The sequence below is a fragment of the Camelus dromedarius genome, chromosome 4 (genome assembly GCF_036321535.1).
Source record: "Camelus dromedarius isolate mCamDro1 chromosome 4, mCamDro1.pat, whole genome shotgun sequence".
Classification (NCBI taxonomy): Eukaryota; Metazoa; Chordata; class Mammalia; order Artiodactyla; family Camelidae; genus Camelus; species Camelus dromedarius.
Genome location: NC_087439.1, coordinates 3,280,845 through 3,298,018, shown reverse-complemented (window position 1 = coordinate 3,298,018; position 17,174 = coordinate 3,280,845).

The following is a 17,174-nucleotide window of genomic DNA, read 5'->3' as shown; positions in this document are numbered from 1 at the left end:
CTTTCCCCCTAGTCCCTGCTAACTTCTAATCTAATCTACTTTCTGTCTCTAGATATTTCATGTAAGTGGAATCACACAACATCTGTCCTTTTGTGACTGCCTTAGTTCACTTAGTATAATGGTTTCAAGGTCCATCTGTGTTATAGCATGTGTCATTGCTTATTATGGCTGAGTAATATTCCATTGTATGTATATATGGTAGTTCCCCTTATGCAAAGTTTCACTTTCGTTGGTTTCAGTTACCTGAAGTCAGCCGGGGTCCAAAAATGTTACATAGAAAATTCTAGAAATAAACAATTCATAAACTTTAAATTGCACGCCATTCCAAGTAGTGTGATGAAATCTTATGCCTCCTGCGTGGCACGAGAATCGTCCTTTTGCCCAGTGTATCTCATCCACTTACTCCAAGCGTCTTGGTTATCATATCGTCTACTAGGTGTCACAGTGCTTTTGCTCAAGTAACCCTTATTTTACTTAAATTGGCCCCAAAGTGCAGGAGTAGTGATGCTGGCAATTTGAATATGCCAAAGGGAAGCTGTGAAGTGCTTCCTTAAAGTGAAAAGGTGAAAGTTCTTGATTTAATAAGGAAAGAAAACAAAAATCATATTCTGAGGTCAGTAAGATCTACGGTTAGAAGGAATCTTCTATCCATGAAATTATGAAGGAGAAGGAAAAAGAAATTGATGCTAGTTTTGCTGTCACACTTCAAACTGCAACAGTTATGGCCACAGTGCATCTGAAGTGCTTGATTAAGATGAAAAAGGCATTAAATTTGTGCAATAGGATATTCTGAGAGAGAGACCGTATTCACTTTTATTCCAGTATATTGTTATAATTGGTTTACTTTATTATTGTTGTTGTAAATCTCTTACTGTGCCTAATTTACAAATTAAACTTTATCATAGTTATGTATATATGTATGTATATGAAAAAACAGTCTATCTAGAGTTCAGTACTATCTGAGGTTCCAGGCATCTGGGGGTTTGGAGCGTATCACCTACAGGTAAAGGGGGATTACTGTACAACAACATTTTATCTCTTCATCAAAGTGTTGATGGACACTTGGGTTGTTTCCACCTTTTGGCTGTTGTGACATTGCAATTACCATTGGCGTGAAAGTATCTCTTTGACTCTCTGACTTAAATTCTTTGGGGTATATATCTAAGGGTGGATATATATCTAAGTGGAATTGCTGAGTCATACGGTAAATTCTGTGTTAGCTTTTTGAGGAACTGCCAAAATTTCCATAGCCACTGCTGTATTTTATGTTCCCACCAGTAATACACAAGGTTTGCAATTTCTCCACATTCTCACCAATACTTACTGTTTTCCCATTTCTGGTTTTTTTTCTTAAATCCTGGTGGGTATGAAACGCTGTCTGCCAGGAAAGCTTGCCTGATCCTAGGAGGCCAGAGGTTTTATATGTGGTCAGTCACACACCAAAAATTTAAGGAAATCAAGTGTTTGGCATAAACCATGTTGTTTGTACAATTTAGACACAATGAACCACTGATTTTTTAAACACCTTTATTGTGATATGATTCTTGCATAGTAAACTACACCTATTTCAGATGTACAATTTGATGAATTTTGATAGATGTATATACCCATGAAACTACCACCGCAATCAAGATAGCTGACATTTCCATCAGTCCCCAAGAGGGGCAAATTTCGAATTTCCAGTTTATCCCTTCCCACCCGCTTTACCCCTGGTAAACATAAGTTTGTTCTCTATGTCTGTGAGTCTGTTTCTGTTTTGCAGATAAGTTCTTTTCTGTCCTTTTTTTAGATTCCACATATAAGCGATATCATATGGTATTTTTCTTTCTCTTTCTGGCTTGTTTCACTTAAAGTGACGATCTCCAGGTCCATCCAAGTTGCTGCAGATGGCATTATTTTATTCTTTTTTATGGCTGAGTAGCATTCATATATATATGAATGTATATATTCTTCTTTATCCAGTCTCTATCCATGGGCATTTGGGTTGTTTCCATGTCTTGGCTGTTGTAAATAGTGCTGCTATGAACATTGGGGTGCATGTGTCTTTTCAAATTATATTTTTCTCCAGATATATGCCCAAGAGTGGGACTGCTGGATCATATGGTAAGTTTATTTTTAGTTTTTTAAGGACCCTCCATACTGTCCTCCGTAGCGGCTGCATCAATTTACATTCCTACCAAGAGTATAGGAGAGTTCCCTTTTCTCCACACCCTTTCCAGCATTTCTTGTTTGTGGACTTTTAAATGATGGCCATTCTGACTGGTATGAGGTGACACCTCTTTGTAGTTTTGATTTGCATTTCTCTAATGAAACTCTCTTATCAGTTAGGGAAATAGATAATGATGGAGTTGTGGGAGGCCTAACTAAATCCACGTCCCAGACACCAGCCAGTGGAAAACTTTGCAAGCAGACCTCTCTCAGGACAGTAGTCTCAGTCCTTCTATGCTAGCTCTTCTGAGCAGCATCTTACAGTAAAATTCTTATCATGGAGTTTTCTCTTGTTCACTGGGTAACATTACCTTCCAGACTGGTTTCTTTATCTATCTATCTATCTATCCATCTATCTATCCATCTATCTTCTGTATCTATCTATGTATCTATGTATCTATGTATCTGTCTATCTATCTATCTACATCTGTCTTTTTCTTTTCTTTGTTTTTCCCTTTTTGCTGTTGTATGTTTGCAATAATCACCTCCTCTATACCAGAAATCAACTAAAGACAGGGAAGTATGCTCAAAAAAGTTATTAGACTAGATAAACTAGAGATTACAAAGCCAACAGACTTATTCTATTCATTTTAAAAGCAGGAGAAATTCAATTCTCACTCAGAAATACTACTTTTATTTTACACACAGAACTAGCAAGCTGTAAACTTGATCAGAACTGCCTAAAGTATTGTCTGGTGGAAAATGTTATTAGATAGGCTATGAACAACTGGGTGACCATACAGAAAACATTAGCTTGGATCTATTTCTTATAATTTATAGCCAAATAAATTCCAAGTAGATGAGTTTTTTTTAATGCTGAAGAGTCTCAGTCCACATCTTGATTTCAGCCTTGTGAGACCCTAAGCAAAGGATTCAATTAAGCCACACAGAGTCCTTACCCACAGACGCTGGGATAATAAATACTTTTTAAGCCTCTCAATTTGTTGTCATTTGTTTTAACTAATGTGGTCTGCTAGCTTCTTTGTGGTATAATTTTATTTTTTTACTCTATCTTCCATATTACCTATAAACTGGATGCTACTTCTACATATCTGATTAGACTCCAGTTCTACTTTTTAATATTAAAAATAGGACATAGATGGTGCTAGTGGTTTTATTTCTATGGCACCAAATCTGGAGGCACCCATGTGTGTATAGACTATTCCATTAAGTGAATACAACATGATTTATCCATTCCCTTATTGATGGATATTTAGGTTGTATCCACTTGGAGACTATTATGAATAAAAATGGCTATGCACATTCTTACACGAGTCTCGTTGTGGACATGTGCATTCATTTCTCTTGTGTACACCCCTAGGAGTGGAGTTCTGGAGAGAAGGCGTATGCTTAGCTTTGGTAGAAACTGCAAAACAGCTTTCCAATGTGATTGTAGCGCTCTGTACTCCCACCATTGTTTGACATTTCTGGTACCACATCTTTACCAACACTTGGTATAACACAGCATTTAACTTTTTTTTTAACAGCAACCTTATTTATAATTGCCAAGTTATGGAAGCATCCTAAGTGCACATCAATAGTTGAATAGATAGTGGAGATGCAGCATGTATATATATATATATGTAATGGAATACAGCCCACCCATAAAAAAGAAGGATATTTTGCCATTTGCAGCCCTTCATTCACTTTTTTTTTCACTTCAAAAACCAGAATTGTATAACTGGCAGGGACATTTCCATTACATCAAAAACAACAAAATACCTAGAAATAAACTTAACCAAGGAGGTTACCTAAACTTTGAAAACCAAAATGACACAAAGGAATGGAAAGATTTCTTGTGCTCTTGGATTGGAAGAATCAACACTATCAAAATGGTCACATTACCCAAAGCAACCCACAGATCCAACACAAACCCTATTAAAGTACTCATGACATTCCTCACAGAACTAGAACAAACAATTCCAAAATTTATAAGGAGCCACAAAAGACCCCAAACAGCCTAAGCAGTCTTTTGCAGGTCTCTCTCTTTTTTTCTCTTTCTTCTTCTTGTTCTCTTTTCTTATGGTTTGATGACTAGAGAAGGTCCTTTAACATTTGTTGTAAAGACATAGCATTTAACTTTTAACAGATATTAAACAGTGGAAAGATCCAAGGTGGTATGCCTGTTCCTGAGGAATACCCAGTGAAGTACCAATTTTGTTCATCTAATTCTTGTACTAAAAAGCACGATGCAGGCAAGTTGGAGAAGGAAGCCTGCCAGAACCATCCCAGTGAGACACATGTCCCATACACTCAAGTCCCAGAAGGAAGAGAAGTTGAAGGGGTTCCTTCTGGGCACGCTGGTCTCTTGTGGCCTTTCTTGCTTGGAGGCGGTGGGGGGAGTGGGTGACCAGAAAGCAGTGTCTCCTGCCCCACCCTCCACTGAGGGGCCAGCGCCTTGACTTCTCTTTCAGGATTTATGAAATCCATAGGTCCTTGGTATTTATTCATTATTGGTATTTATTCATTAAACATGGTTGAAAGCAAGGTCTTCCCAGCTCTGTTGGGTGATAGGTCCCCATGAAAAGAGCTGGGGCTGACAAGGGGTCCTTTCCTGGAGGAGGCAGCCCTCTGGTCAGAGTCTTTGGGCCTCCAGGTCTGGTGACCGAGGTGAGGCTCCCAATGGAAAGCCTTCTTGCCTGGGAGAGGGAGCCTGTCAGGGTGACCCCAGCAGGCCCCAGGGCCTGTCATGGGGCCAAGTGGCCTTGAGAAGTCAGTGTTTGGCCCCATCGTAAAGGGCACCCAGGCTTTGAGGGTATGTAACTCTAGGCCAAGTCAGGCAGCTCTGAGCAGGGCTGAGGCAAGTAGAGGGAGGCCTGATGGCTCTGACCTTGAAAGAGGCAGAGGCCTCCCAGGCACAGGTCTAGGCAAGTCTTGGGCACCTGCTGTATGATATCTAACCACACCCAGGAATACTGACCCCCACACCAGTAATAGGTTTCTAGAGCTGAAAGGGTCACCTATTCTAAATCAACCCACCCATTTTATACAAACTGGAGGCACCGTGGGGTCAGCAGCAGCCTGTTGGGAGCCATGGCAAATGGACTGGATTTCACTAAGTGCAGTGGTAGTCTCTGAGGAAAGCTTTGGTTTTGGAAAAGAGAGGATAAATATATTTTAAGGTGATATGGGTAGTTCAAAATGAGGTTTCGAGCTAGACCCACTAAAATGTTTTTATGTGTGAAGAATTTCCCACCTCCAAAACTCTCCCAGCATTTCTACTGAGGTTAACTACCCAGGTAAAGAGAAGGAAGAATCCTTTGTGGGGAGTGAAATTTATTATTTTATTTAAAAAAAACACTTTTATTATATGATTCCTGTATAGTAAACTACACGTATTTCAGATGTACAATTTGATGAATTTTGATAAATGTGTACACCCATGAAACCACCAGCACAATCAAGATAGCTGACACTTCCACCGGGGAGTGAAATTTAAATGCCTTTGATTGTACATAGCGATCTGTCCTTTTTGTTTTTGTGGTTTATTTATTGTGAAATGTAACACATATAGAAAAGTACCTTGAACAAATGCACGTGAATTAAAGTATTATCAAGTCAGTTCCCAGCTAACCACCTCCCAGACCAAGACCTAGATTGTTGGCAGCAGCCCAGAAGCACCTGCCTCCTTCCGCTTCAGAGCCACCTCCTCCCAGGCTGGAGGGGACTACTCTCCCGCTTTTCTCTAGGGTTTATATCCTAAGGGTAGTGCAGGGCTCAGAAAAGTATGGCCTCTGGACCCAGCTGGTTTTAATATATAGTCAGCTCTCGGTATCCACGGGTTCCACATCTGTGTCTCTGATGCGGGAAAACAGATGTGGGGCGTGAGGAGGGCCATGTTCCAGGTCTTGGTGGAGCCCCTGGGACGGGCCCCGCCAAGGGTGGGTCCTTGGCTTCGCGCAGGAAAGAATTCAAGAGCGAGCCACAGTTGAGTGAAGGTAGATTTATTCAGAGAGATACATTGAAATGCAAGAGAAAGGCCACGAGGTGTGGGGGTTGGGTGCTCAGATTAAAAGTAGGTACACACTCCACAGACAGAGTGTGGGCTGTCTCTGAAGGGGGAGGGAGGACAGCCGCGAGGCGCCGTGTTGCTGGTTTTTATGGGCTTGGTGGCATCATATGCTAATAAGTGGAAGGACCAGTCTAAGGGGGAAAGGCTTGGATTCCCAGGAAGTTGGCCATTTCCCACCCTTTGACCTTTTGTGGCTAGCCTTGGGACTGCCAAGGTGCCTGTGGGCATGTTATTCACCAGGTTAATATATTACAATGAGCGTGTAATGACGCTCAAGATCTACTAGAAGTTAAATCTCTCACCATCCTGAGCCTCAAGGCCTACTAGGGGTTGAATCTTTCACCATTTTGATGTTAATTGCTGTGGCCTTCCTTGAATAGCTATGCCCTGCCCCCTTCCATCCTGTCTCAGATTCAATCAACCATAGATAGGAAATATTTGGGGAAAAAATTCCAGAAAGTTCCAAAGAGCAAAACAATTTTGGCTCACTGGCAACTATTTACAAAGCATTTATATTGTATTTACAACTATTTACATAGCATTTACCTTGTATTAGGTATTATAAGTAATCTAGAGATGATGTAAAGGGCACAGAGGAGAATGAGCCTAGGTTCTATGCAAATACTATGTCATTTTATATAAGAGACTTGAGCATCTGTGGATTTTGGTATTGAAATGGGTCATGGTGAGGGACAACTGTAGAGTTTCAGTGGAATACAATCACACCCATTTCTTTAAGTACTGTCTATGGCTACTTCCATGCCACGAGAGCAGAGTTGAGTGGTTGCTATAGAGACCTGGGTGGCTTGCTAAGCCTAAAATATTTCCTGTCTGGTTCTTTTCAGAAACAAAAAAGCTGCCCCCTTGTGTAGTATGTAATCTACCAGGCTGGTAGTTTGCTGCCCCCTGGTGGAGTGAATGCTCTACCAAGCTGCTGGGAGGACTGGCTGCTGTGGGCTCTCACTTCTCTGGCAATTTCTCTTGGCTGTACAGGGAAAACCTAGCCAGAGGGTCCCTTGGTGCAACCCACAGTCCACTGATGCTATTACAAACGAATGTCAAAAAAAAAAAAAAAGGAATTATCCTTTAATTTCATTCTTGAATTTGTTGATAGCTAATCTATAGAAATAGATTTTTAAATCTTGCTTGCTGAACACATTTATTAGCTCTAAGAGATATTTAGTAGGCTCTTCAAGATTTTCTATATAAAGCTTATGTCATCTGCAAATAATTTTACTGCTTCCTTTCCAATCAGGTTGCCTTTTATTTCTTTTTCATGCTTAATTGCTTCTGCTTGTTAAATAGGAGTAGCAAGAGCAGACATCATTGTCTTACCCCTGAACTGAAGGGGAAAGCTTTCGGTCTTTCAACATTAACTATGATGTTGGTTGTGAGGCTTGTGTTTGTTTGTTTTTCATTTTGTTTTGTCTGTAGATGCCCTTTGTCAGATTGAAGAAGTTTCCTCTTATTTCTAGTCTGTTGAGAAATTAAAAAAAAATCATGAATGGATGTTAGATTTTGTCAAATGATTTTTCTGACTTTACTGAGATGGTCATGTGTTTCCTTCTTTTCCTATTAATCTGGTGTTTTACATTGATTGGTTTTCATATGTTGAAACAACTTTGCATAGCTGGATAAATCCCACTTGATCACTGTGTATGAACTTTTTTATATGCAGCTGGACTTCATTTGCTGACATTTTGTTGATATTTTTGCTTCTGCATTCATAAGGGATAGGTTTGTAGGTTTTTTGTGATGTCTTTGCTAGTTTTGGTATCAGAATAATACTAGATTCAGAATGGGTTGGTAAGTGTTCCCTCCTCTTCTATTTTTTTGAAAGACTTTGTGAAGGATTGGTGTTAATTCTTCTTTAAATGCTGGTAGAATTCACCAATGAAGCCATCTGGTCCTGAACTTTTCTCTGTGGGAAGTTTTTTGAATACTAAATCATACTTTTTACTTTCTATAGGTCTATTCAGATTTTCCATTTCTTCTTAAGTCAGTTTCAGTTTTCATGTCTTTCTAGGAAGTTCTCCATTCCATCTAGGTTATCTAATTTTTGTTCATGTATATATTTTTATTGAAGTATAGTCAGTTTACAATGTTGTGTCAATTTCTGGTGTACAGCACAATAGTTCAGTCATATAGGAACATACATGTATTTGTTTTCATATTCCCTTTCACCATAAGTTACTACAAGATATTGAATATAGTTCCCTGTGCTATACAGTATAAACTTATGTTTTGTGAGAATCTTCCTGTATTTTGAAACGAGAGACACTCTGCCAGAGTTCAGCAGGTGTTCTGTGCGATTCAGTGAGTTTGTAGATGTAATTCTTGGTGTATTTCCAGGAGAGGGCAAGCTGTGAGTCTCTCTACTCTGCCATCTTGGCTCAACCTCCTAATTTGTTGATATATGATTTTTCATAGATTTCCCTTATAATTCCTTTTATTTCTGTGAGGTTGATAGTAATGTCCCCTCTTTCATTCCTGATTTTAGTAAGTCGTGTTGTCTTTTTTTTCTCTTGGTCAGTCTAGAAAAGACTTGCCAATCTTGTTGGTCCTTTCAAAGACCGAACTTTTGGTTTTGTGAGTTTTCTGCTGTTTTTCTAGTGTCTGTTTCATATTTCCCCTCTAATCTTTATTATTCAATCCTTCTGTTTGCTTCGGGTTTATTGTGGTCTTCTTTAGTTAGCTCTTTTTCTAGTTTCTAAGTTGGAAGCTTAGATTATTTTTCTGAGAGCCTTCTTTTTAAATATAGGCATTCACAACTCTAAATTTCTCTCTAAGCATTGGTTTTTCTTAATGCCATAAACTTTGGTACTTTGTGTTTTCATTTTCATTAATCTTGAAAGTGTATTATAATCTCTCTTTTGATTTCTTCTTTGGTCTGTTTATTGAGTATGTTTTTAAATTTTCACATATTTGAGAAGTTACCAAATTTCCTTCTATTATTGATTTACAGTTTCAATGGCATTAAAATTTATTTGTTTAATCTCAATCCTTTTCAATTTATCTCTCTTTTTTTTGGGGGGGGAGGTAATTAGGTTTATTTATTTATTTATTCTTAGAAGTACTGGGGATTGAACCCGGGACCTCTTGCATGCTAAGAACCATTCTACTGCTTGAGTTATATCCTCCCCTCAACAATCCTTTCAATTTATCAATGCTTGTTTTATGACCTAACATACGGATTACCCTGAGAAATGGGCCATGTGTGCTTAGGAAGAATATGTGTTCTGCTGTTGTTGGGTGAATTGTTCTACAGATGTCTGGTAAGTCTGTTTGGCTATGATCCTATTAAAATCACCGATTTCTTTGTTGAACTTCTGCCTAGTTCTATCTATTATTGAAAATGAGGTATCAAAGTCTCCAGCTACTACTTTAAATTGTCTATTCTCCCTTCAATTTTGTCAGTTTCTGCTTCATGTATTTTGATGGTCTGTTATTAGGAATATATAATGTCCTTCTTTATCTCTTAGAAAAGTTTTATTTGAAGTTTATTATGTCTGATATTAGTATAGCCACTTTGACTCTTTTTGGTTACTGTTTGCAGGTTTATCTTCTTGCATCCTTTTACTTTCAACCGAGTTTTGTCTTAGAATCTGAAGTGCGTCTCTTACTGATAGCATATTGCTGGATCATGTTTTCTTTTTTCCTTTTTGAATCCATTCAGTCACTCTCCACCTTTAGATTGGAGAGTTCAATGCATTTCTATTTCATGTAAATACTGGTAAGTAAGAGCTATGTCTTTGATTTTGCTCTTTTTCAATATGTCATGTCCTTTTTGTTATCCTGTTCCTCAGTTGCTGTCATTTTATGCTCAGTGAATATTGCCTAGTGTACTGTCATGAATTCCTTTCCATTTTTTGAACTACATAATTTTCAGTTGTTTCCTTAATTAATACCCTGTTGGTCATAGTTAACATTTTAATTTACAGCAATATAATTTGGATTAATACCAACATAATTTCAATATTATGCAAAAAAGCTTTGCTTCTATACAGCCCTGTTCCTCCCTACTCTTGTGCACCATTGTCATTTACATTCTTACACTTTGTTTGCCCATCGACATACATGCATAACGACTGCTTTATGCAGTTGTCTTTCAAATGAGATGGGGAAATAAAGGTACAAAATATATATTTTACTTTCTTTTATATTTACTTACATAGTTATCTTAATAAGTGTTCTTTATTTCTTCATTTAACTCCACCTACTGTCTAGTGTGATTTTATTTCAGCCTGAGAGATTCCTATCAGTATTTCTTATAAGGTAGGTCTATTACTCACACATTCTCTCAGTTTTTGTTTATCTAGAAATGTTTTAATGTCTTATTCATTTTTGAAGGATAGTTTTACTGGATACAGACTCTTGGCTGACTATTTTTCTCTTAGTGCTTTAAATACATCAGCCTTCTTGCCTCCATGATTTCTAATGAGAAAAGAGCTGTTAGTCTAACTAAGGATGTGTTGTATGTGATAAGCTGTTTCTCTCTTCTTATTGCTTTCAAAATTTTTTCTTTGTGTTTTGGTTTTAAGAATTTAGCTGTAATGTATCTTGGTGTGGATCTCTTCATTTCTCCTCTTGAGAGTTCGTTGAGCTTCATTGATGTATGTCTTCATGCCTTTCCTCAGATTTGGGAAGTTTTTGGCCTTTATTCAAATATTTTTCAGCCCCTTTCTCTCTCTCCTCTTCTGTAACTCCCATTATGTGAATATTTGTACACTTGATTTGTACAGATCTCTGAGACTTTGTTCATTTTTCCCTTTGTTCTTTTTTCATTTTTTCCTCAGACTAGATAATTTCAATTGACCTGCCTTCAAGTTCCTGATATTTTTTTCTTTTTCCTGCTTGAATCTGCTGTTCTGCCCCTCCAGTGAAATCTTCATTTCAGTTATTACACTTTTCAACACCAGAATTTCTATTTGGCTCATTTTTATAATTTGTGTCTCTTAACTAATGTTCTCTATTTGATAAGATACTGTTCTTAACGTTTCCTGTAAACATGGTATTCTTTAGGTCTTTGAATATATTAAAATAGCTGATTTTACATATTTGTCTAATGGAAGCAACCTAAATGTCTATTGACAGATGTCTGGATACAGCAGATGTGGCATATTTATACAGTGTAATACTATTCAGCCATAAAAAATGACAACATAACGCCATTTGCAGCAATGTGGATGTCCCTGGAGAATGTCATTCTAAGTGAAGCAAGCCAGAAAGAGAAAGAAAAATACCATATATGCAATCTAAAAAAGAAAAGAAAAGAAAAGACAAATGAACATAAATATAAAACAGAAACAGATTCATAGACATAGAATACAAACTCGTGGTTGCCAGGGGTGAGGCGGGTGGGAAGGGACAGACTGAGAGTTCGAAATTTGTAGATACTTACAGGTATATATAGAATACAAAAACAAGATTATACTGTATAGCACAGGGAAATACATACAAGATCTTGCGGTAGCTCACAGTGAAAAAAATGTGACAGTGAATATATGTATGTTTGTGTATAACTGAAAAATTGTGCTCTACACTGGAAATTGACACAACATTGTAAACTGACTATAACTCCATAAAATAAAATAAGTAGTTGTGGTATATTTATACAATGGAATACTAGTCAGTCATAAAAAAGAATAAAATAATGTAATTTGCAGCAATGTGATTGACCTAGAGATTGTCATTCTAAGTAAAGTAAGCCAGAAGGAGAAAAAAATTACCATATGATATCACTCATATGTGGAATCTAAAAAAAAGGAAAAAAGAGGATGCTAATGAACTCATCTATAAAACAGAAACATACTCACAGACATAGTAAACAATCTTACCATTACCAGGGGAAAGGGGGTGGGAATGGATAAATGTAGGAGTTTGAGATTTGCAAATGTTAGCCACTATATATAAAAACAGATTTAAAAAACAAGTTTCTTTTGTATAGCACAGGGAAGAACTATATTTAATATCTTATAATAACCTTTAATAAAAAAGAATATGAAAATGGATATATGTATGTATATACATGTCTGGGACATTGTGCTGTACACCAGAAATTGACAGATTGTAACTGACTGTACGTCAATTAAAAAAAAAATAAAATCATGGAAAAAATCTTTGTCTAGTAAGTCCAACATCTGGGCTTCCTTGGGGATAGTTTCTATTGACTGCCTCCTGCTGCCTGGTTTATAGGCCATGTTTCTTTAAATGTCTCATATTTTTTGCTGAAAAGTAGACATTTGAAATAATATAAGAGGCAACTCTATAAACCAAATTCTTTCCCTTCTCCAGGGTTGCTGCTACTTGTTTTTGTCTAGTGAACTTCCCAAACTAATTCTATAAAGTGTATATTCTTTGTCATGTGTGGCCACTGAAGTCTCTGTTCTGCTCACTTAGTACTCAGTTAATGATTGAACAGAGATTTCCTTAGATGCCTGGAACCAAAACCTCTTCCAATCTTTGCCAAGGAACTCTGTGTGCAAGCTAGGGCATGCTTTCAACACTAAGGCAGTTGACAGTTCTGCTTTAGCCTTCACTTCCTGCTTGCACAGAGCCTCATGGTCGGCCACAGGTGAAATGTTAGGTCCTCCTCTGGTATTTTCTGAGCATGCACACAGCCTGCACATGCATGTGGCCTTCTAGATTCCTAGGGATATATTGGAACTTTTCAAAGCCCCTATGGACATCTCCTTTTTGACGTGTTAAATTTTTTTGTCTATTGTTTGCCCCAAATGTTAATTCACTGCCTCAGGCAGCTGCAAAGTTAAATATTTGCCTGTAATTTTTTAAAATGAACACCTTCAGGGAGAAAACTTTTTGCCCTGGAAGAGGTACAAATCATTTCAAATACACCCTTGCAAATGGAGTCTTTGAGTGAATCACCAGACAGGTAAAATAGTGACAGTTCTTTGGAAATGAAACTTTGAAAGAGCTCCAGCCCCACTGTTCCGCCAGTGCCTGCCAAACTGCTTGATTGCACATTTAAACAAAAATTTTTAGTGGAGGTACTGGGGATTGAACCCAGGACCTCATGCATGCTAAGCATGGGCTCTATCACTGAGCTATACCCCCTCCCCACAAAAATTGCTTTTTAAAAGTTTCCTGATGTTTGTTACTGAGGTGCATCTTGCAATCATAATGACAGCTACAAGGGCTGCTCCAGCCACGACACTGGCCCCCATCCTCATCATCAGGGAAATATCCACAGGGATGCCACAACCAGTGTGGGCTCCGGTGAGTGCCCTAGGCATTCCCAGCTAATAGCATCACTACAGGTATGCTGAGACCGACAAAATAAGATGTCAAAGTTTCAAGTATGAGTGCCTATACTTACTGGACCCAAAGTCTCCAGGTTCAAAAGATAGAGAACTGCTCACTGGGTGTCCAGGGCTGACCTCCTCTTATTGGCATCAAAGTCTAGGTCCACAGTAGAGGGACAAACCAGAATACACAAAAGTTGGGCACCTCTGCTTGTGGGCTCTCATGCCTCTAGGTTACAAGTATTGGCAACTATTCTGAGACTAAGGACTTGTTTGTTCTTCTTGGGAAGCAGGACTTTAGGTTCCTAATATGGGCTACTTCTCTCAGCTCAGCAAAGCCCATTCTGTTCTGCTTGTTGATCTCTGGTGTCTGGGAACCAGCTATGAGCAACAAGCCCTTGTGTCCTCTGTCAACACAGAGATTCAGTATCTTAGGGCTCTACTCAAGTTTGGAAGAATAATCCCAAAGCAGCAAGACCTGGTCAAATCCCCGTGTTAAAATGAGCCTCTAGTTTCTGAGTATGATCCACTACTCCTCAAGCATCAAAATTTCTTTTCTTTCTTTTTTTAAACACCTTTATTGTGGTGTGGTTCCTGTACAGTAAACTACACATATTTCAGATGCACAATTTAATGAATTTTGATAGATGTATACAGCCACGAAACCACCGCCACAATCAAGATAGCTAACATCTCCATCAGTCCCCAAGAGGTTCAATTTTCAAATCCCCAATTTAATAACAGAAACAGACTCATCACAGACACAGAGAACAAACTTATGGTTACCTGGGGTTAAAGTGAGTGGGAAGAGATAAGTTGGAAAAACTTTTTCTGCTTGTGGAAGCCAAAATCTCTAGGGTTTGAGTAAGACAATCGACTTCCAAAGCACTGTTTTCTTCCGCTTCTTGAATCTCAGGTCTCTAGTTCTGGATTTGGGCAGCTGCTGTAAGGACACCATATCTTGTCTCCTCACCTTACTACATCCCAGGTAACTACGTTCTGAGTATCACAACTACACTCAGGGCATCCGTGTCTCATCCCATTTGTTGGATAGATCCCAGATCTCCATGTTCTGAGTATAGGCACATAACTTCGGGGTCACCAAGACCACATCTCTTCTATTTGTTGGATCTCATATCTTTAAGTTCTGAATATGGGTAAATCATCTCCAGACACAGAAGCACAGGCTCCCCTCCTAGTTGGGATCCAGGTCTCTAAGTTCTGGGAATGAGCCTCAACTCTCTGGGCAACAAGGCCACTATTCCTTTCCTTCCTATCCTGGTAGATCCCAGACTTCTAAGTTCTGAACATGGATAATTTCCCTAGAGTAAACAGCCTCATCTCCCCTGCTTGTTGGTCCCAGACTCAGAGCCCAGTATGAACACTTACTCCTGGGAATTTAAGCCTTGTCTCTCAGACTTGGGATCCCCAGGTGTCTAGGTTCCAAGTATGGGCAACTACTTTCATGTCACAGGGCTTTCTCACTCTATCATTGCTTTAGCTCTCAGTTTCTATTTGCATTTGACCCTAGAGATAGTCTTGAAGTTTTTTAACTTGCTTATATTTAGACTGTAATGTTGCAGGAGAATAGGGGGAGAGAGAGGATGGTCATGTCCCAGGTCTTGAGGGAGTCCCTGGGATGCATCACCAACTGAGGGTCCTTGGCTTCAAGCATGAAAGCATTCAAGAGCGAGCCATGGAAAGTTGAAAGTGAGCTTAGTTAGAGAGGTACACGTTCCACAGGCAGAGAAGAATGTGGACCGTCTCAGAAGGTGAAAGCGGCCACAGGGTACAAGGGTGGTCAGTTTTATGGGTGGGGTAATTTCATAGGCCAACAGGTGGGAGGATTATTCCAACTATTTTGGGGAAGGGGGCAGGAATTTCCAGGAATTGGGCCACTGCTCACTTTTTGGCCTTTTATGACCAGCCTCAGAACTGTCATGGTAACTGTGGGTGTGTCATTTAGCAGCTAATATATTGCAATGAGCCTACAATGAGGCCCAAGGTCTACTGGAAGTTGAACCTTCTGCCATCTTGGGCCTAGTTGGTTCTAACCAGCGTTTGTCCTACCTTCAATGGCTGTGTTATTCTTTTAATGGTTGTGCCCTGTCTCCTTCCTTCCTGCTCAGTGATACCATTTCCAATATATCTAGGTGTTTTTAAGTGGCAGGGTTCTTTTTTTTTCCCAGAAAATCTACTCTATTACTCCACACAAAAACTAATAGAGCTGATAAATGAATTCAACAAGGTTGCAAGGTACAAGATTAACATACAGAAATCTGTTGCATTTCTTTACACTAACAATGAAATATCAGAAAAGGAAAGTAAAGAATTAATACCTTTTAAAATCACATAAAAAATACTTAAGAATAAACCTAATCAAGGAGGTGAAAGACTTACATGTGAAGAACTACAAACATTGATTAATGAAATTAAAGATGATTTAAAGAAATAGGAAGATATCCCATGATCTTGAATTGGAAGAATTAATATTGTTAAAATGACCATACTACTCAAAGCAATCTACAGATTTAATGCAATCCCTATCAAATTACCCAGAATATTTTTTTCACAGAACTGAAACAAATAAGCCTAAAATTTATATGGAATCACAAAAGACCCAGAATTGCCAAAACAATACTGAAGAAAAAGAATGAAGCAGGAGGCATAACCCTCGTTGACTTCAAACAATACTGCAGAGCTACAGGAATCAAAATAGTATAGTACACACCTATATCAATTAATGATCAACAAAGGAGGCAAGAATATACAATGGAGAAAACACAGTCTTTTCGACAAGTGGTGTTGGGAAAGCTGGACAGCTGTATTTACATCAATGAAGTTAGAACACTCCCTCACACCATACACAAAAGTAAACTTGACAGGGCTTAAAGATTTAAACATAAGACAAGACACCATTAGCCTCCTAGAAGAGAACACAGGCAAAACATTCTCTGATATAAATTGTAGCAATGTTCTCCTAGGGCAGTCTACCAAGGCAATAGAAATAAAAGCAAAAATAAACAAATGGAACCTAATTGAACTTATAAGCTTTTGCACAGCAAAGGAAACTATAAGCAAAGTGAAAAGACAACCTATGGAATGGAAGAAAATTTTTGCAAATAATGCAACTGACAATGGCTTAATTTCCAAAATACACAAACAGCTCATACAGCTCAATAACAAAAAAACAAACAATCCAATCCAAATATGGGCAGAAGACCTAAACGAGCATTTCTCCAATTAAGACATACAAATGGCCAATAGGCACATGAACAAACGCTCAGTATTGCTAGTTATCAGAGAAATGCAAATCAAAACTACAATGAGGTATCACCTCACACCAGTCAGAATGGCCATCTTTCAAAAGTCCACAAGCAATAAATGCTGGGGAGGGTGTGGAGAAAAGGGAACCCTCCTACACTGTTGGTGGAGAAATGTAGTTTGGTGGAGCCATTATGGAAAATAGTATGGAGATACATTAAAAAACTAAAAATAGACTTACCACATGATCCAGCAATCCCACTCCTGGGCATAATCTGGAGGGAACTCTAACTCAAAAAGATACGTGCACCCCAATGTTCATAGCAGCACTATTTACAACAGCCAAGACATGGAAACAACCTAAATGTCCATCGACAGATGATTAGATATAGAAGCTGTGGTATATAGACACAATGAAATACTGCTCA